General features: G+C 36.0%; 1 long non-coding RNA gene across 1 annotated transcript; it reads left to right on the forward strand.

The window, feature by feature from the left end:
- Positions 1-11551: 11551 nt before the first annotated feature.
- LOC128556768 (uncharacterized) lies at positions 11552-15446 on the forward strand. The gene is made up of 5 exons (XR_008370827.1): positions 11552-11672; positions 12161-12237; positions 12847-12935; positions 13885-14125; positions 15174-15446. It is a non-coding gene; the product is annotated as an uncharacterized LOC128556768 (long non-coding RNA).
- The last annotated feature ends 7326 nt before the right edge of the window (positions 15447-22772 follow it).

Consider the following 22772-nt stretch of genomic DNA (forward strand, 5'->3'; position numbering starts at 1 on the left):
ATGGACATATAATAGTTTTGCCTTGATCTTTGACAAGGGGAATAACACATGTATAGGTAATTGTAATATGTTTACACAGAGGTTCCCCCTGTTTTAGTGATATATAGTGACATTATTGTTTGTTGATTGATGTTTTCTATGTACCTTTGTGTTATCAGTTTTTGATGTTGTTCGTAAGAGGTATAACATTAAGTATATGTACATGTAATTTATTTCAGAAACAAAAATAAACTAACTTTTTTTGCAAAGATCTTAGATAAGCCTGCATTAGCAAACTCTCCCTTGAAATTCATACCTTTTTTGGCTTAAGAAGCTTCTTTTTCATATTTTTATTGCACTGACATTTATCAGTTGAATAGTACAAACTCTTCAAGCTCAATTAGTAAACATCAGTAATGGACTTTGCTTTTCTCTTCGGAAGCTATAAAATAGTTCAACTTAAAACTCATTTTCTTTCATTGCTATGATGCAAATTATTCGCTATTTTTATATATATATTTATCACTGCAAAACCTCTCAACGTTTAGTACATCTCTTTTAATAACTCATCACTATAAGAATGTTGCTGCACCCACCAGTCGCTTTTATCGTCCCGATGTGTGTTTGTGTCCTGACTTTTCTATATTACATTATACGCATTACCGTACGTACATGTCACTTGGCATGAATGTTCACGTGTCTTGCGCAAGAACCAGACCCCTAACTTCAAGGTCAAGGTCACACTTAGATATCAAAAGTTAACAGGGTTTGTTTCGTGTTCAGCCGACGCGTTTCGTCGTACCGTAACTGTTCGCTATGTACTTCTACTTGACGTTATCACTTAAATATAACCGAGAGAGCACGGTACGACATCTGGCAACGTTGTCTGCTTCTTTCGACCTAAATTTTATTGACACAGAACTTTTGAGCTTTACACATAATCTTAAGTATTTCTTCCAGAAATTACCCCTAGTGTACAATCCAATTTATTACAAGGTTGTAAATAAAAAAGTACGAATCCTCGATTTGATACTGCTGTCGGGAGACATTCACCCAAACCCAGGTCCAGTAAATACGCTTAATACCCAATCTTCTTCAGAAAGAAGTTCGTCAATAGGTTCATTAAACAGTTCTATGCAAATACTGAACAGTGGACTAAGCATAATGCACTTTAATATTCAGAGTCTGCGACCTAAACTAGACATTATTGAAATTGAAGCACAACAGTATGATATCCTCATTTTTTCAGAAACCTGGTTAACAGACGAGGTAGACAATGAAAGCCTCAAAATATCAAACTTTGAATTTCCTTTAAGATGTGATCGGGTTGGTAGGACAGGAGGCGGAGTCGCGATGTACTTACGAGAAGGCATAAATGGTAAAATACGAAATGATCTAACAATAAACGGACCAGAAACTCTACTGTATGGGTCGAAATAAAACACCAAAACAAGTCAATTTTAATAGGTGGTTTTTAACGTCCGGCAAGTTCTAACAACAATTACTGGCTGCTAATAGAGGAAAGTATTGACAGGGCCTATAACTCTCAAATAGAGAACATAGTTATCGCTGGAGACTTTAACTGTAATCAAATTGACGATAATTCTAAAAAAAAAAAGACTAATATTATCTCTTCGTATAATATGTACCAAACAATAACCGAACCAACACATTTTACCGAACATTCATTTTCTTTAATTGACCTTTGCATTGTCAAAAACATAAACAGTGTAATTACTAGCTTTGTAGCTGACCCGTTTATACCTGATTTAGTTAGATATCATTGTCCTGTCGTACTTGTTCTGAAATTTATTAAACCAAAAGTTACGTCATTCAAAAGACATATTTGGAATTACGATAAAGGTAATTACGATAACTTTCGCCATATCCTTAATCTCACCGGCTGGAACAACATCTTGTCAAATGACAATATGGACCTAATAGTAAAAGATGTTTCATTCGCGATAAAAACTACTGCCGAAAAGTCTATTCCGAACAAAACAGTAACTATACGCCCAAATGATGTTCCTTGGTTGAACACAAAAATACGTAGACTGATACGCCAACGCAAACGCGTACATAAGCAAGCCAAGTTAGAAAATACAGTACATGCCTGGAATAGATTTAAGACTAAAAGAAATCAAGTTACCAAGGAAATAAAGCGTGCAAAAACTGAATATCAAGACAAAGTTATTGATAATATTAATGAAAACTCATTAACTTCAAAAAATTGGTTCAAATTGTCCAAATCTGTAATGAAATTACAAAAAGTAAATAACTCCATACCAACGTTATTTTCACATACCACAGAAGCATCTTCTTATTCCGACAAAGCAAATATGCTAAACAATTACTTTTCAGAGCAGTCCTCATTAGATGATACAAATAAAGCCCTTCCTGTATTAAATAAAATTACTGATTCTTCTCTTGTTGACCTCGAACTTTCTCAACAAGATGTGATCGATGCTATTTCACAACTCAATCCCACAAAGGCGTCTGGTCCTGATTTCATAAGCCCTAGACTGCTAAAGGAAGCCTCTAACGAATTATCTGGACCCCTTGCAAAAATTTTTAACATGCTCATTAAAAAGGAGTACTTCCCATCTGAATAGAAAAAGCACACGTCTCACTAATATTCAAAAAGGCCGATCCTTCTAATCCAAGTAATTACAGGCCCATTTCCCTTCTTAGCAGTCTTGGTAAATTAATGGAACGCTGTATCCACAAACATCTTTACAACTACATCATTGACAATAATTTGTTGACGGCTTTTCAGTCCGGCTTTATACGAGGCGACTCAACAACCAGTCAACTTTTATATATCGATAACGACATTTGTCAAGCACTAGACGATGGAAAAGAAATACAAATTGTCTTTTGTGATATTTCGAAAGCATTCGATCGCGTTTGGCACCGCGTCCTATTAGAAAAGTTAACTTCATTTGGCTTACAAGGCAATTTACACAACTGGTTCAAATCCTATCTTACTAATCGACACCAAAGAGTTGTTATTAACAACTCATAATCTGAATGGAACGAAATAAACGCTGGCGTCCCACAAGGCTCTATACTGGGTCCTCTACTCTTCCTTATTTACATAAACGATATCGTTACAGAAATAAAATCTAACATTAGACTTTTTGCAGACGACACTAGTTTATATCTAATAGTGGGTACTCCCAATTCTACTACAGTTACCTTGAACAATGACCTCGAAAAAATTAACACATGGACAAAAACTTGGCTGGTAGACTTTAACCCAAATAAAACGGAATCCCTTTTAGTTTCAAGAAAGAAAATTAAATCGATCCATCCCCAGTTAACAATGAACTCAGTCCCTATTCAAAACGTACTTGAACATAAACATCTAGGTGTCATTTTTGATAACGAAGGTAAATGGGATTCTCATGTGTCTTCTATGATATCTAAAGCTTGGAAACGTATAGGAATGTTACGGGGTTTGAAATACCTACTTAAAAGATCGTGTCTTGAACGACTATATTTTTCATTCATTCGACCTTTATTGGAATATAGCGATACTGTCTGGGATAATTGCACTGCTGAAGATGGAAAAATTGAAGCAATACAAATCGAAGCCGCGAGAATCATTACCGGCGCTAAAACATTATGCAGTATCAATAACCTCTTAAACGAGTAAAAATGGGAACCATTATCTTCTAGAAGAAAAAAAACATAAGCTAATTACCTTTTATAATCATCTTACTCCAAATTATCTGTCAGACTTGATTCCGACGAACTCACAAACTCGGTACGCTTTAAGGAACATAAAAGATGTTCCTTTAATACACACGCGCACGCAGCTTTATAGAGAATCATTCCTTCCTTCCGTCATTTGCGAATGGAACGCGCTACCCGAGCATATAAAAAATTCATCTACATTAAGTAAATTCAAGCGTAAACTTAATACGAATTGTTATAGTGTACCCCACACTTTCTTATTGGGAGCAGACCTTCATAGTCGTCTTCGTCTAGAATGTAGCTCCCTGAAATACGACTTATTCAGAAAATCAATTGTAGATAGCCCGCACTGCATATGTGGAGAGATTGAAACAGTGAACCACTTCCTACTAGTCTGTCATCTTTATAACGCACATAGACAAACATTCTTTTCACATTTACCGTGTCCAACAACCTTCCAAAATCTTATTTACGGTTCTGAAAACCTAAGCCAACCAGAAAACATTACCGTGTTCTTGCAAGTTCAATCATACATCGTTGCCACACGACGTTTCACGACATGATGCTTATTAAAGAATTTGGATTGTCGAGTCGCGTGCACATCGGGCATTGGGCGATTGTTGATTGCAGCAAACTTCATTTTCTTTCCTTTTTTGTTTATTTCTTCTTTTATCCTTCCCGTTTTCAAAAATCTCATAATATGTCATCTCAAAAATATACACACACATATACTCAAAATTTTCACCAACGCCATTAAATCTTACACAATCAAGGAAACGTATTCATATAAGTCTTCTTCGAAGACTTGTTTTCGAGTCCTATGTATAATTTGCTTATACTAACTGTATGTATGCATGTATATACTCATTGTAATCGAAATAAATACTGTTTAAACCAACAATGTCAGATAGAAAATAACTTTATTTCTTCTCTCTAATCTGGATTTGTCCCCAACGACTCAACAACAAACCAACTTGTCTCGATATACAATACATTCTGTCAAGCACTAGATGAAGAAAAAGAAGTCCGTGCAGTCTTCTATGACATCTCTAAAGCCTTTAATCGCGTCTGGCCAAAAGGTCTTCTTTTCAAACTCGAATCCACAGGTATCTCTGGACGTCTTTTAAACTGGTTTCGTGACTACTTATCACAAAGAAAACAAAAAGTAGTTCTTCCTGGTGGCTCTTCTGATACAGTTGTAATCTCTGCTGGTGTACCACATGGCTCTATTCTGGGACCTCTTCTCTTCATTGTTTTCCTCAATGATATTGTTCATGACATACACTCTATCATCAAACTCTTTGCTGACGATACAAGTCTATATATCATTGTAGATAATCCAATATCTGCTGCTGAATCTTTGAACTCTGATCTTTTAAAAATAACTAAATGGTCGAATGACTGGCTAGTAGACTTTAATCCAAGAAAAACAGAGTTTCTTCTTATCTCTCGTAAAGTTAATAAATCCTTACATCCTCCTTTAACCATGCATGATGTCCAGATCAATGAGGTTGAATCCCACAAACATCTTGGAGTTGTCCTCTCTAAAGACGGAACATGGCACGAACACATAGATAGTATCAAGGAAAAGGCGTGGAAACGTATCGGTATCACGAGAACCTTAAAGTTTATTCTTGATCGCAAATCCCTCGAAACTATCTATCTGTCTTTTATACGACCTCTTCTTGCGTATTCTGATGTGGTATAGAGTAATATTACCCACCAGGAAGAATTTGAACTTGAGAAATTCAACTGGAAGCCTGCAGAATCATTACTGGAGCAACAAAATTAGTTTCTTTTGAGAACCTGTACAATGATACTGGATTTGAGCCCCTTAAAATCAGGAGAAACAAACATAAACTAATCCTATTCTATAAAATGACTAATCTTCTGACTCCCCATTATCTCTCCTCCTTGGTTCCAGATGCCGTTGGCCAAACATCTTAATACAACCTAAGAAATGCAAACAAAATCAGAAACTTTCAGTGTCATACACAACTATATGCTAACTCTTTCCTACCATCAACCATAACCGAATGGAATCAATAAGCACTAGATCTGAGAAACTCTCCAACACTAGCCATCTTTTAAAGGAGACTTTTCTGGAGGACACAAAGCCCTCGACCACTTCTATGTTTGAAACCGCAAATACCAAATTCTCCATTGCAGACTCAGAACACATTGTAGTTCTCTAAATGACGACCTCTTTTCCAAGAACATCGTTAATAGCCCACTATGTACATGTGGCGAGGTTGAAAATACATACCACTATTTCTTCAACTGTCCTATTTACACAAGAGAGCGCACAGAATTATTCAACAGCGTCCAACTAATTTCCAACATAACACTACATACTTTGCTATATGGTAATTCATCAATCACAAACACACAAAATAATTCTATCTTTCTACACGTACAAAAATACATACAGCAAACAAACAGATTTAAAACATAACACGACTCCAAATTATCTAATTTCTTAATTCAGACCTTTTATGAGTATGATATAAGTCCGTCGAACATAACCAAGTGCTCTAAAGTGACCACTACAACCTATCTTTTCTTGCTTCTTGCTTTTCTGTCCTTTCTTTCCTGGTTTCAAATAAGCTTGGCTTTCTATTCAATCCTTCATGATGTAATTATGTAACGTTTCATGTTGTAAATATATATGAATAAAATATTGTTTAAACCAAACCAAACCAATGTCAGATAATAGAAAAAATAGAAAGAAAGAGTCTGATTTTAAACCTGAACCTTTTGAAATCTGGTCAGACTAGTCTTCTTTTCAAAATATATGGCAGTGTTGAAACTGGATCACCTTGATATAAAAGTCAAGTCATAGAAAAGTAATTTAACACTAGAGTTAACAATTGTTACTTGGACGTCCTAAAAATTTCTTGTCAATTTCGAGTGTTTTGTTTTTTGTTTTTTTTGTTGTTGTTTTTTGTTTTTTTGTTTTTAATATAATTTGGCACACACAGTTAAGATAACAAGACTGGTCTCGTATGCAGTACAAATAAAACATATCAAGTATATATTCTCTTTTTTATACAGATTAAATTTTATTACAATGCATCATTTATGGAAAATATCAATACTTTATATCAGTTTGTAGTAAACACATGTAAAAAAATCAAATGGACTTCTTAACACGTGACTTTACGATAGAATCGCGATATTTGAATCTGAATGTATTTGTTGTATTTATATTTTTGTACAAGTTAAAGCATAGCAAAAGTTCCTTCTAGGGCACATCTATATAAATGTATAAGGATGATCTTATAAAATTTTGGTTGCAATATTTTTTTAAATACTGGTCATCAGTGTGTGGAACCCCTGGATCGGAAACAAGGACAAGACCAGTCTACCTTAATGACATTCCGTATCATCCCGTTTAAGCGCCCCTGGGGCGTTACATTTTGCACCAAGGACGCATTTATTTCAGTACCAAAATACAAAAAAAACTAAAATTTTGAAAAAGAACTATGTTATTTTCTACTGCCTAAAATATCAAGTCCGCTTTTTCCAAAGTCTTTACGCTAATATAAGTTGTGAAGTCCAACAATAAAGTAAATCCGTTACCACTTTCAGTTGAGTAAATACGGCAATGAAAAAAAACTGGCTATACACATTGACCCGGTCAGTCAATGTCCACATGTAGTATACCATTTGAGGCATGAACTTGTTGCGCACAATTAGAGGGTCGCATTTGGGATTTGTTTTCACATTTTGACCATGCATTCGAAAGTAAAGACGTATGTTAACCTTTGTGACAAATAAGATGTTTGGCATGTTCAAAAAATCCACTTTTCCATCCTCGCGTTTAGTAATATGTAATCTGCGGGTCGCGTTCAGCCAGAAAGTCGCCTCAATTAGAAAAGAATAATTTTAACGTGAGATGGAACACGGAGTTTAATTGGCCAGCTTGTAATGACAACAGCTTTCGAGGTCAGTTGCTCAGTCAGGTGGGACTTACCTATACTAAGTGTTCCTTCTTAAGAGAAGCAACAATGACACGGAAAAGACAAAAAGAACATATTATATGGACAAACATGAGCTATTTGCTTCTTGGGTTTACTTGACATTGACTCTTTCTGAAGGCATTAAATGTTTAAAGCATCCTAAAGGTAAGACACCATCTCATATCGCTATAAAATTTGTAAAACTTATAAATATTTGTGACACAGTTCAATATTTAGGACAGGCGGTAGATAAATCAGATTGTATAAAAGCTTATCAAAGGGATACTGCACTGAAGGTACTTAACTATTCTTTTTGTTATAAATTTATTAACATACCAATATACAATTTACAGCTGAGATACTTGTATAACATCCCCAGTCTATTTGTTTGTATTTATTGGTTATCCGACTAATTAAGACATGTCTACATTGCAAATATGTTTTTTTAAGAAAAAATGTCAATTTTTGATCTAAATTTTAATCGAACTACTTTTACTTATAAGGTCAACACATTATGTTTATCAGCCACTAAGGTCAGTGTGTTGCGATAAGTAGATAGTGTTTTAAATAAAGTTTTCACGGATATAGGTCAGCATTTTCTGTTGGCATTGTAGATGTATATTGGTTTAATCACGTAAAATAATAAAATGCCATTTCGTATACTTCAAATATATAAGTAAATGTAAAATATACGACAAATAAATGCGTTAAGTCTCGGTCACACTACACCGTATAGCGTTAACGGACGTCCAACGTATAACAAAATTTTTAATCCGTTCGTGTCCGTTCGCATGGGTTTCTTTTCCGTTTCTCACGCGGCGCCTGCGCTCCTTGTCCGGCGATGTTCGTTCTATCCGGTGGCAGGTTTTGAGCATGTTCAAAATTTAGAACGTACACCACCGGACAAAGTTATCCGTTAGATGTACGGTAGCAATGCGCTGATATGCGTTTTGTTCGTAACTCGTGCTTTCCCTATTCTGTACTTGTCCGGTTCGCATCCGTTCTTGTCCGGTTCGCATCCGTTCTTTTCCGGTGGACCTGATTCACGGCCGGACTACTACCGGACATGCAACGGATGTAACGTATGTTCAACGGATGATAACTGACAAGAACGTTTTGTCAGTCTTTCATGCGTTGCGCTTACGTTTTATTCGGTACAAGTCCGTTACTAGTACGGTGATATCCGTTAATTGAACGCTGTTCGTCCTGTATATATGTGTTAATCTTACGGTCATACATGCGTTTTATGCGCCCCACCGGTCGCGAGAGCACCGAGCAGCAGCGGGGGAATGCCCTTCGTCACCGGATAACTTTCTGCCGCAATTTTTCTAGTCGTTTGGCGTCCGTTAACGTTATACGGTGATTATATGTAATATATATATGTATTAAGTAATGCCCTTTCGGATACCTCAAGTACACATTTTTATCCTTTTTCCGAAGTTCTGCCTTTTATATGTTTAAATCATTTTTAGAGTATTTGTCTTGTATAACCTAATTTTATCAAATCGATTTGTACGTCTTACTTACGACATTTGTTGAATCATTTTCGACCAGTAATTTTTGTTTCTCTCACTTAGTGTTTCTGGTTATTTCCTGTTATTAGCTGTACATAACATGGTGAAGCCATTTAAATGTAAAACACTATTATAAGTCTCGATTGTGATAAGAAAACTTTTTCGTTTTGAGTATATTCAAGAAACTATTTTTACTTTTCAGATAAATGAGAAAGCATGTTGCCATCTTCACTTCGTTTGTTAGTACTGAAAAGCCATATAAATCTTCACAGAAAGACTTGTTTTGGTAAGGGTGATAATGGATTCAGCATGATAGTTACACCTTCTTTAGGTATGGTTGATGAAAAAGTTAGAATTACACTTCGCGGACTTGCTGCTAAGCAAACTGTGACCCTTATTGCAGATGTAACAGAAAACGGAATGAAGTTCGAATCTCGTTGTGTTTATCAAGCCAATACAAATGGAAATGTAGACAACTTTACTGACGGGTCCATTGGTGGTAGCTTTGTAGGTATGGACACAATCTTTTTACGCATAGTGTTGTCACTTTTAAACCCTAAACACTTTAGTTATCATTTAGTCTTGTTGTTTTATTGTGCCGGTGAAAATATTTTAGTCTTACCTGTTCCTGTTATACTAAAATCTTTAATTAGTAGCATTTTTTACATTTAGGAATAGAACCCATGGGTTTATTTTGGAGTCTAAAATGTATTTCCGGACCTCAACGATCTGCTCGCCTGGTAAAGAAAGATGTGTGTACGCCAATAATCTTCAATATCAGGGTTTTCGCCGGGACACAAACTGACCCTAACCTCTCTGTTCCACCGTTGGCTTTGACCAGAGTACAGAGACTATACAAACATCCAGGCGTGAGGAGAATACCCCTAACAGGGAGATTCAAGGGAACAATTTTTTCTACCAGAAGGTGGTAGTTAAACTTAATATAGACTTAATTCTATTGAAATATTTAAGCATATTGACTGTCTTCCACACTTAAATTAAAGTGGTCATAGGAACGTAATACACAATAAAGGATTCAGGATAAAATGTTATATACTTTCTACGTCTACATGTAGTACCTGTTATGTCTAAATTACTGACTTCCACTGTTGCTTGGATATAAAATATTGGCAGAAATGCTGACCTTGCTATAGGCAACGTTTCTGGCGCCGCAGTGGTCAGCAAGATTAAATGTGGAATGCTAATGCTTTTTCAGGCACGTTGGTTCTGAAGAGCAACTAAGATACTGGTATACCTATTAAACGCATTTCTGATTCAAGATTTTTTTTATAGAAATGGATGCATACATGGGTGAGCATGCAGTTCGCTTGTATGATGCACGATAACTCATGATTTTCATGTTTGAAATGTTACTTGTTTGCCTTTCAGGGGATGGGCCTTTCCCAGGTTTAATTGACATGTTTGGAGGTATTGTCAGTTTAATTGAGACACGAGCCGCTCTTCTAGCATCGCATGGATACGATACCATGGCATTATCGTATTTATACGGAGAGGGACTTCCACAATTGCTTATGAGCACCGATTTTAGCTATATAAAGGTGAAGATTGTTCTGAAAACGTCTGTTATAATGCATTTCGACTGACCTAATTTTAAGTGAACATACTGATCGTGCTTGTAGGTGACCCCACGAAGTAATTTAACTAATCGAACTTTCGATATGCCTAAATTTAAACTACCGGGTATGACATTTGTTGCTTCATGTCATTTCCTCAATGTTCTTAATTAGATCAACTGAAAGGTCATTCTAACGTTGTCGCATTTGATGATGCATTTTGTCCACTCTAAACAAATATGTAGAAGCCCGCCCGCTTAGCTTAATAGGGAGAGCGTTGGTCTACGGATCGCGGGGTCGTGAGTTCGATTCCCGGGCGGGGCGTATGTTCTCCGTGACGATTTGATGAAAGACATTGTGTGTGAAATCATTCGTCCTCCACCTCTGATTCATGTGGGGAAGTTGGCAGTTACTTGCGGAGAACAGGTTTGTACTGGTACAGAATCCAGGAACACTGGTTAGGTTAACTGCCCGCCGTTACATAACTGAAATACTGTTGAAAAATGCAGTTTATCCCAAAACAAAACAAACATTGAAGTTGATAACAGTAGTGTACGCATAACTTTTCCAGTTTACGATTGTTTAAAGTCATAAGTTTGCATTCAAGCACCATCGATTTATCATAAATATTTTCTATATACTTTTTCAGGTTGCCTTCTGTTCAAGAATGATACGTGTAGCATTCAGTTCGTCTAATTTTAGCAATATCATATATTTAGCCCTTCAGTTCAAGAACTATACTTGTAGTTTTAAAAGTTCAAGAATTATACTTGTAGTTTTAGTTTTCAGGTCGTTTAGCTATTATATATTTAACATTCCATTACTTTTAGGAAGCGTGCGAGTGGTTTATAGAACAAGATTTCATTGACAAAAGTCGTCTTGGTGCGGTCGGATTGTGTTTTGGAGGCTTTCTTTCGCTCGCTTTGGCATCTGTATTACCTCAGGTGAGTAGCAAATAAGAACTGCAGTCCGGAAAAGGTGGTAATAAAGTGATTATACGGGAAAATATGAAACCAAAGAAAGCAGTGTACCTCTGCAACACAATATTTATAAAATGTTATAGACATATCCATATAGTCATTGTTATCAAGCTTTAAGAATTGCTGATATTTATGTGAGCTAATGCAGTTGCCATTCTTCCGTCCGTCGTCCGTCAGTATGTTACATTTTTCATAGCTCTAGTCTCATACAACGTCTCTTTTGTATATTATATCCGAGTCATAGATGGAGAGCGCTGGTCAATATTACTAAATAGAAGTCGTCATGCTTGTGCGCAGACCTACATTGATTTTTTTAGATTTTGTTGTATATGTAGAATTTTTATCCATTAATCATTGATTTGCCTAATTGCCTAAAGTCTTTATAACATGACGTGTATAATTTGCAGTAGGTTAATCTGTCATACAATTCTCAAAGACTTGTACTGTTTCAGATTCGAGGCGTGGTGAATGTAAATGGCGTTACAGTGACAGCTGAAGAAAACTGCATTGTTTGTGAATCACCGGCTTGGTAATTTTAATCTGAAATATCTTTTAAATAGGCAGGTCCAGTAAATTCTTTATTCTCTCACAGAGAAAAACATTTTTTTATGAAATTATGATGTCACGTAATTTCTGGGCCAATATTTGCCCGGAAAAAAATATGTTTTTATCAATACTGTCTGTTTTAACGAATTGTCCTTTAAAATTTGACTGAATTATTTAGATTCCGGTTTCCCTGATGATCATAAACGAATATGTTCATGGACTGGTTCTTCTTAAATTAAAATTTTTAAATTAGCCCATTTCCATCCGTCACACATTTTGAATGTCATCAGGTATCATTTTTTGGGGGTATAAAATGTTAGGAGATACGGAATGGTGTTATGAAAACTGTTGGAAAGGCGGTCATTTTAGGCACCTTACACGTCTGAAAGCATGAGGGTCACAATGATTTGCTGAAGATCCATTTAGAACTTATTCATACTTCTTACCGAAGACTGACCGTAGTCTCCGTTTAACCAATGACCGCTTACAATGATTAAATGGTCTAGTTGTCATCATTAGCCCGGTGTCAGTATCAGTACCAAGACAACAAGTATATTGCACTACACTGTCTATAGTTTAGTTTTCTTTTTAGGCTTAAGAAGGAGATATTAAGTATACAATACTGACGAAGGAATAGTTATAGCAGACGTTTATGACTGTAATAATCCTTGGACTGTGCCCGTGAGTCGTTTTTATTTTTCTGAGTCTAAAGAAAAATGATTAATTAATAAATGTGTATATTAAAAAAACACTGCTCTAACTTTCAACAAACTTAAATGCTTTATTTTATATTATTGCAGTCGCCATTTTTATCTAAAATGTAAAAGAAGTGCTTGTTTGATTTAATGCTACAGGTTTATATTTCCATATTAAATACAGCAAGTGTGTTTTATTTTGTGTAACAGGCTTTTAAAATGAAATTTCGAATACACTGGGATTTTGTTCCTCGTTTTAAGTTGACTTATTATACGTCCGAAGTGACGTATTGTTATGACGCCGATGTCCGTTTGTCTGTCTGTTAGCAATTTCATGTCCGCTCTGTAACTCTTGATCTCCTTGAAGGATTTCAAAGAAACTTGACACAAATGTTCAATACATCGAGACGACGTGCAAAGCGCACGTTTTGGATGGCTCGCTTCAAGGTCAAGGTCACACTTAGGGGTCAAAGGTCATATGACTTTGATTCGTGTCCGCTCTGTAACTCTTGAACTTATTGGCGGATTTCGAAGAGACTTGACACAAATGTTCACCACATCGAGACGACTTGCAGAGCTCATGTTTTGGGCGGCTTGATTCAAGGTCAATGTCACACTTATGGATCAAAGGTCATATGACTTTGTTTCGTGTCCGCTCTGTAACTCTTGAACTGCTTGAAGGATTTTAAAGAAACTTGGCATAAATGTTCACCACATCGAGACGACGTGCAGAGTACATGCTCCGGATGGCTTGCTTCAAGGTCAAGGTCATATTTAGGGGTCAAATGTCATACCTTCGGGCGTATATTGCTCTGCATTGCAGTGCTCTTGTTTTTATCATAGTATTATTGATATGGGTCACACATGCAAGTACTCACCACTTCATACAGTTAATATTTTAATATTACCGTTTGCTATGTTTTGTCGATTTACAGGCCTGGCAACATGGTGCAAAGATTTTAGTGATTGTGGGCGAAGACGACAAACAGGTTCATCCAAAGTGGCACACATTTTACTACGAGCAATGTCCTTCTCATTTCAAAAAAAATATCCAGATCAACCGATATCCGGGAGCCGGGCATATGATCGAGCCTCCATACTCGCCACACTCAAGGGTGGTCACTCCAGGACGGAAACGAATGAAATCAATTAATTTTATATCAGAAAAATTCTATGGTACGTTCAGACAAAGATTTTATTTATACCACAGAAGGCAACAAACCTGGCTATTTCAAAAGATTGATCCCAATAGGATGTTTTACTTGTAAGAGGCCGCTTATACAATTGTTGACTCTTATCTTCAATCTTGATGTATTTCTGCATTTTTGTATTTCGATTTTTGGCATCTCGCCGAAACTTGTATGGACCACGGTTTGTCGATGTCACTAGTGCTAAACTATAAAATATGATGCTACGTCTTAACTTGCACACAAAGTTATTCTTTTACAAGTTAAAGCATAGCAAAAGTTCCTTCTAGGGCACATCAATATAAATATATAATGATCATCTTGTAAATGTTAAAATGTTCAGTGTAAAATTTTGGTTGCAGTGTCTGTTTTAAATATTGGTCATCAGTGTGTGGAACCCCAGGATTGGACGCAAGGACAATACCATTTTACCTTACTGACATATATTCGCTTTTTTTCTGTCTAACAACCTAATGTAGTGGTTTAATGCGCTAGCAGTCTACGTCCTCGTATACAACAAACTTAGTGGTAATTGATCAAGTAATGCATGGCTGTAATTTAGGAGTAGCTATCCTAAATCTCGTGAGAGTGACATCCGGGCATTCGATGCGTGAATTTGTTGCGCGCAATGAAAGGGTCGAAATTGGGTTTGTTTTCACATATTGACCATGCATTCGAAGGTAACGACGTATGTTAACCTTGTGACAAATAAGATGTTTGGCATGTTTCAACAACGCCACTTTTCCATCCTCGGATTTAGTAAAGTATAATCCGCGGAGCGCGTTCAGCCAGAGAGTCGCCTCAATTAGGAAGAATAATTTTAACGTCAGAGGTGTTTACTAAGGTCAAGGAGATTCATTGGCCAGCTTGTAATGACAACAGTTTTCGAGGTCAAGTGTGACTTACCAATCAAAGCTGGAAAGTCGCAAAATGACCTACAATTGTGCCGGTGCGACGTTAAACCCAACAAAACATATATTAACCTATTATGACATTCTTACATTAAATATATGCCTTTGTCCTCTGATATATTTCAGATGCAGATATGGTTGTAGGCGGATGGCCTGATAAACACGCATTTGCTCAGGAAGATTCTTGGAATAAAATATTGACATTTTTAGAACAAAATGTGAAAAACCCAAGCTGAAAGACCAGAATGATGCCGACAAAACATGCTTCATTACGTTGTGTGTATGAAATCCAAATGACCTTAAAGCGCCACGGAGAAGTCATGTTATATATTGAAATTGTAAATACTTTTGTAACAACTGGTTGTAAATTTGCCAGAATAATGTATGCACATATTGACATAAGATGTCTGTACGAGATTATCTACATAATATAATAAAGTACAAAATCACATTTTACCATAGCTCGATTTTTGTCAATTAATGAATCGAAGGAGAAAAGCAAACGTTGTAATTCTGCGATAAACAACGGTCTACGCGCGAACCTGTGAGTAGAAATTATGACATTAATTATGACGTCAATAGTCGCATGACTTCAAGTGCATTACTAACCAGATGAATGAAGTTCAGCACAAGTTTTATCATGTTTTGAGAATGAAAATAATCAACGCCTTCTTGTGATTTATATTCTGATTTACCATGGTCCGTCGTTCAGATCCCAGATGTACAGTTTCGTTTGTAAAGCAATGGTCCTTTCATGTTTAGTTACTTAAGCTTACACTTTGATGTGTGTGTGTCGAACTCCTCGAGCATATTGTTCAAAATGTTACTATTTCTGAACCTCGTATCTCCAAAGCCGAGATGATGAAAGTCGAAAACACGATGGCGAAATTCGAAATCACGATAGTGAAAACTCGAAACTATGATGGTGAAAGTCGAACTCACGAAACCACGATGATAAAAACACGCTTTTATTTCACGTTTTCACCATCGTGATTTCCTGATTTTATCATCGTACTTTCGACATTCGTCATCGTAATTTCGACTTTCGACATCGTAGTTTCGACTTTCATCATCGTGGTTTTGACGTTCACCATCGTAGTTTCGTTATTTCGAGAGATATATGGGGTTCATGAAAAGAGTAGTCGAAACTAGTTTCGTGATTTCGAAAGATATGGGGTTCAGGAACAGTAGTCGAAACTACGATGATGAAAGTCAATACTACGATGATGAAAGTCGAAAGTTCGATGGTGAAAGTCGAAACCACGATCGTAAATACATGAAACCACGAGAAAATGCGAAATGATATCGCGTTTTCAACATCGTGGTTTCGTGATTTCTACTTTTACCATCGTAGTTTCGTGACTTCGACTTTCATCATTGTGGTTTATGCTTACATCATCGTAGTTTCGTGATTTCGACTTTCGATATATGGGGTTCAGGAATAAAAATCGCGATGAACACCGTATTTAATATATCATACAGTTTTGTCACGCAGTCGAAAAAGAGCATTGTCGGACAAGATCGACAAAACTGTATTGTGTTTGTGTCACTTTGAAATTTGACTTATGAGGTCATTTAATTTATATCTTTTGTAAGGAAAATACTAATAGATAAATCTATAAAAACAAACTTTAGAAGCAAAAGACAACAGGCTCAGTTTGATCAAGTTTGTTACATAACTAATATAAGGTCATCGAACAATTAAGGCCGGTTTACATATACGAACCGGAAACGAGTCCGAACCGAAGCAGTATGCCACATTTCGCACTTGACACACTTGGTCTTTCTTACCCTTTTCAGTACCCGTACTAGGATTCAGTTCTTGAATGTTTTCGTTCCTGCTCGTTTCCATTTTTATTTCTGTTTCCGCGAATCTCTACAAACTTCGATTCGGTTTTCTTTCGGTTTCGGTGTATATGTAAAATGGTCTTAATTTGTATCGTAACTAAGAATTCAAATGGGAAAGACACCAAACAAACGCAAAGTTAACACCAGAAATACATTTATTCAGAATAGTCTGTTCACATAAAATCGAAAAAGTGTAACTTTTTGGCGTGTTTCTGTACTGGTGGCCCTTCGTGTCATTGCCAAAGTTTAAGCAGAGGCGGGGGCGGCTTCCTCACAAGCCGGGTTGTTTTCCCACTCAGCAACACCTTCTGGAGCACCGGTGAATTCTACACCATCCTCACACTAGAAATTAAAGACAAATGACAGCTTAAAAAACAACATTGAAAACATCTTTCAACTACGGGAGCATGGGGGCTTGGGATTTTTTAAATTAAATCTCCCTACACGAGATAAACGTTTTTCCAAAAAATAATACCTTTTTCTCTATTTTATCTCCTGGCCAGGAGAAAAACAGAAAGAAAATATTTTTGGAAAAATAATTTGTGTCAATTTATCACGTGGCGACAAGATAAAAAAAAACGGAAATTACTTTTCAAGAAAGATATTTTCTTTCAGTTTATCTCGTAACCGCAAGATTAAATGGAGATAACATTTTTGGAAAATATAAATCGTGGCACGAGATGAAATAAAATTTTAACATGTCCCTTCTATTGGCAAATACGATAGGGTTATTATAAATATAACAGTAGCTCGATTTGGGATGCTGTATTCGGCTCGAGTGGATTTTTGTACGATCGGATCTCACGAGCGCGCAAGCTCCGAGTGTGATCCGACCTTGCAAAATCCACGAGAGCCGAATACAAAATCCCAGATCGAGCTTTCTTTACAGAATTTATATAGTTATTTAGTTCCATTTCTATATCGATAAACATTGCGGAAGATTTCGTTCAATAACAAAAAACAAAAAGTTCGTCATGATTACCTCCACACGTACACTACAGAATCGGAACCTGTCTTAATTAATAAGGTTTATATTCATCTCGAGAACCATGTCACGTTCGTCAGGAGTATTTCCACCGCTGTACCTCCTTACATAAACTAGTCTCGATAAATATTTATAATTATATTTACCTGAAGAACCATGCCACGTTCGTCAGGAGTATCTCCACAGCTACACTTCCTTCCGTAAACTAAAGAGTCGGAACCAGCCTCAATAAATGTATCGAATAATTGACAGCCTATATAGATATGTTGAACATTATTAAATTATTTTTGAATTTTCTGCATGAATACTCGATACCAGTTTTCTTTTATTAAGTGCAAAATTACAACCTATGGAAATACAGTCCAAAATAAAATTTATGTTACTCGTAAAAGTGGCAATCTTCTATAGATTCACATTACAATATCCACCGGCAATTTTTCAATATCATATTGAAATGTCTGCAAGATATTTAAAATGACAATTCATTTTTGATAATTGATATTTTCAAGTATTACTGTGGTATAATGTAGAGCTAAACTCCCTTAGATTGAAACGAATGTTTACCACGTGACAAACGCAGTAGACAACATTTGTTTGCAACTGCATGGTTATACTTTTTTTTTTACAAATACTGTACCGCTATGTTTTTACTTTTGCTCTGCAATTACAATCAAACCGAAAAATGGTTTGTTTTGGTAGGCGGTCCTTCGCAGGTTAAAATACACTTCACTTGTGCGAAATGCTACTTAAACTAGTAGTCTATATAGCAAGATGGTCTCTGTTAAAAGGTGGCACTTCGCTCACGACTGGCAGGCATTTCTAACTTGAGTATCATGGGTCACGCCTATGCCGCGGCACCGGCTGCTTAGTGATAAACTCGTATATTTGGCAAAAACTGTTCTGATAAAAAAGAAGGTAATTAGTACTTGCCACAAGCCGTGTGAATTTTATCAATATTTGATGAATTTCGAATAAAATGCTTACCTTTTGTACAAGTTCCGTCGTTACAAATACTTCCACACGAACAATCTCTGTTTAAACAATAATAACAAAATTTAATGCAAGAATACAAATATCTAACAAAATATACAAAATACATACAACTTAAGATTTCACCAAAGCACAAAATTGAAAATGCAGCTTAGTATTTACATAGATTACACTATTTTTTTCCGACGGTTAACATATATCGTCTAACTTTCAAAATAACAGTGTAGTAAAACCAAAGTCGCAAAACAAAGAAATAGAGTGCTTTACTCGTTTGCATTGTTAATAATTCGTAACTCTTTATGTTTTTATATTTTTGACAAAATGCTGACTATTAGGGGAGTCTTAACATATAACTCGAATATTAACAGAAAATGATGCCATCGCGATATAATATTATAACTCGAACACTGTGCATCTCTAATACTGTAAAAATCATTTAATTTCGTGGGCATGAAATTTCGTGGTTTTTGTCAAAACGGCAATTTTATGGGGATATGAATTCGTGGATTTCAACTTCTGAGCATAAAATTAATGGGAATTTTACTTGTTCGTTGGGATTAAATTTCGTGGATTGACTCAACCACGAAAATTAGTCCCACACAAATATTAATGATTTAACAGTACCTCAAGATACACCAGCAACGGAATAGCGGATAATGTCACAGGCATTCAGCCAGGAAGTTCTAGGTTCGTTTTCTGCTTATGTTTGCGGCTATTTCTCGTCACCTACATGTTCTTAATTTTTCCATAACGCATATTTGAGAAAGATTTAATACACTTCAGACTTTAACAAAAATATAACTTGACTAATTGTGATATAAAGTTCACTTACTTAGCTTCTGTACATTTGGAATCTTCGTCAGCTGTGACGTAAACAACAGCGATGACAAATACCAGAGTGATTGTAAGACGCAGCATCTTCTTGGTTAGCTGGCTGTAATTAAGTAAATATGTCATTAAAACAACATTGCAAACATTACGATAATTTTCATGCATGTACATTGTGTATATACAATCATAAATTCAAATGAGAATATTCTAACAACGGGCATTTTCCGTTCGGCTACGTTTTGCCAATTTGTCATTCTTGTTGTTAAGAAAAAAATATTTTTTTGTGTTTGGTCGAAAGATACTAACTAGTACACGGAGAATAAGTAATCGCACGGAAATTGTCAACTGTTATTACATATCCAGTACCTTAAACATTGCTATTACATATCCAGTGCCTTAAACAACGGAAATTGTCAATTATTACATATCCAGTACCTTAAAACTTGCTATTACATATCCAGTATCTTAAACAACGGAAATTGTCGATTATCACATATCCACCACCTTAAAACTTGCTATTACATATCCAGTACCTTAAACAACGGAAATTGTCGATTATTACATATCCAGTACCTTAAACATTGCTTTACATATCCAGTACCTTAAACAACGGAAATTGTCGATTATTACATATCCAGTACCTTAAAACTTGCTATTACATATCCAGTAACTTAAACAACGGAAAAAGTAACAGAAACGTTGATTATTTTACAGAAAGTTTATACTTACGTTTTTTTTCCTAAGGTAGAATAGGTCACAAGCACGCGTTCCAGTATGACCGAAGGTTGATACTGCCAGCTTTCATAGCCGGAAATAGCCACAGTTACGTGGTTTTAGCCTACGCTGAATGATTCTGTCCGCTAGTTACGTCACGGCAACAGCTGACGTTCTAAACTCAAATGTGTACATCTATATCAAGTAACATATGGTCATTGACTGACCCCTGTCGCAAACCAACTGTCATATAACATCTGATGCAAAATAAATTTTGTCAAACCTGCTACTGACATCAACAAATAAAAAGCATATAAGCAGACTTCAGAGTTGAAAAGTGTGAAATATCCAAATTTCACTTCTTTCAATACGACTAACTCTTAGAGCTTCATGCACTTCAAACTGACGAGTAGGTGGTAAACTGTGAGAACACAGAATTCGTCATTTAACGGAAATTTCACACCAGTGTAGCCATTATATGTTGTAAGTAATAAGAGACACATCATTACAACAAATATGAGAGATTTTTTTGACAATTTGTATTTTTGCACTTCAGACGAAAAACCTTTCGTTAGAAACTACACTGCATTTCACTCTTCTAGTTAGTTTACCTGCTTTTGTATAAGAAAAGTGAAAATGCAGTAAGGTTTCTAGTGAGTTTTTGTCTAAAGTACAGAAGTCTACATTAAAATCAAACTATCATACAAAATATAATTCAAAGTCTCAAAAATTGTTAAAGAACCACATTGGCCGATATTACGATGGCCTAACGGGAGGTTATAATTGGGTGTGTATTTTTCTATCTATCTGGATACTGCCAACCCCTCTCGCGAGAATAAGTGCACGTCGGATTATTAGTAAATAGGTGAGAGAGAGATAAAACTGGACAGTGAAAACATGTTTTCAGACTAAGTATGTAATGACCTTGACCTAATACTCAAAAGAACAAATGCTGTATTCGTTTCTAACCATAAACAAACATGAAGTTTGATGGCACAACTGTTCTACAGTGACATGATGATACACCATTTTTTTAAAAATCAGAACACAGCCTATGACTCTAGTTACCTCCGCTGGAGTTCTGTATCAAACTGAAATGAAAATGATAATCATACAAGTCTTACACTAGGTCACTTTGACCATTGACCTCACGGCCCGTAAAACAATAGGGGTCAACCAGTGACTATTGACCATTGGCAATACCTATAAGTTTGCTTGCTCTAGAAATAAGCAATCTCAAGATATTGACCATAAACCATTTTCCGTCTCAATGTCACTGTAGTTTAAAGTTATTGTGAGCTTGACCATGGGACTCCCTTGAAGTAAAGGGGTCATCTACTGACCAGTGACAATCATGCTACGAAGTTAGACACAGCATTGTAAAGCAATTTATTTTAAACCATTTTAGTTTCAAGGCAAATAGCTGTGAACTTGACTTTTGACGTCGTTACTAAATATCATCTTACTACGACTATATCTTATAAAACTGAACAGTCCTAGGCTAAAATCTTCACTTATCGGCCAGAAACCAGAATAATTTTAATACATTTGAGAAACCAGATTTGGTGAATATCCACCCAGTGGCAAATCTGTTCAACGTTTCTTTTTCTATTTTATCTCTGGTGATCCAAAGAAGGGATCAAGCTGAGCAATATAAACATACTTAAGAGAGGCTAATGACAGGATGCTACAGAACAGGTTTGGTGAAATTCTGACCAGTAATTCAAAGCTGTTTAAGTAACACGTGGACCATGATTGCTCTAGATTACTCGCTTGCTTGTAAATGAACAAATTTGGTAGATGGTCACACACATGACACTGAAAATATGTCAATAAACGAGTGGTAACAGATATTTTTTTGTTGTTTTTCTTTTGTGGGGAGGGGGTATAGTGGGTTTGTGTGTATGGTGGTGGGGAAGGAGGGATGGGGTATGATGTGTTACTGACAATAAAGAAACACAAAAAAACTAAAGTATACAAATAAACTTTTGGGGGTGGGGGTTATGTGGAAGGCAGCTGGATTGAAAGAACTTTGTCAACAAAGGAACATCTGTGTGAACTTATTTTGAATTCCAGCAAGCAGTTAAAGAAGAAATTTTTAACATTTTCCATGAAGCCATATAAGAGGAAACTATAGTCCTGTCCCCAGGCAGCCACAATTTTAAATGAAACAGAGTATTTTGAAGAAATTTGGTAGAGGATCACCCAGTAATATTGTTGTCAAATTATCTTAAAGTTGAACCAGCAGCTTCAGAGATTTTTTTCTGTATAGCAGAACCCACCCTACGGCAGCCATGATTTTAACGAAACAGAATGACGGACTTCATTAGAGGGTCACTCAAGGGTCATTTCTGGGA

This window comes from Mercenaria mercenaria, chromosome 4 (assembly GCF_021730395.1).
Source record: "Mercenaria mercenaria strain notata chromosome 4, MADL_Memer_1, whole genome shotgun sequence".
Classification (NCBI taxonomy): Eukaryota; Metazoa; Mollusca; class Bivalvia; order Venerida; family Veneridae; genus Mercenaria; species Mercenaria mercenaria.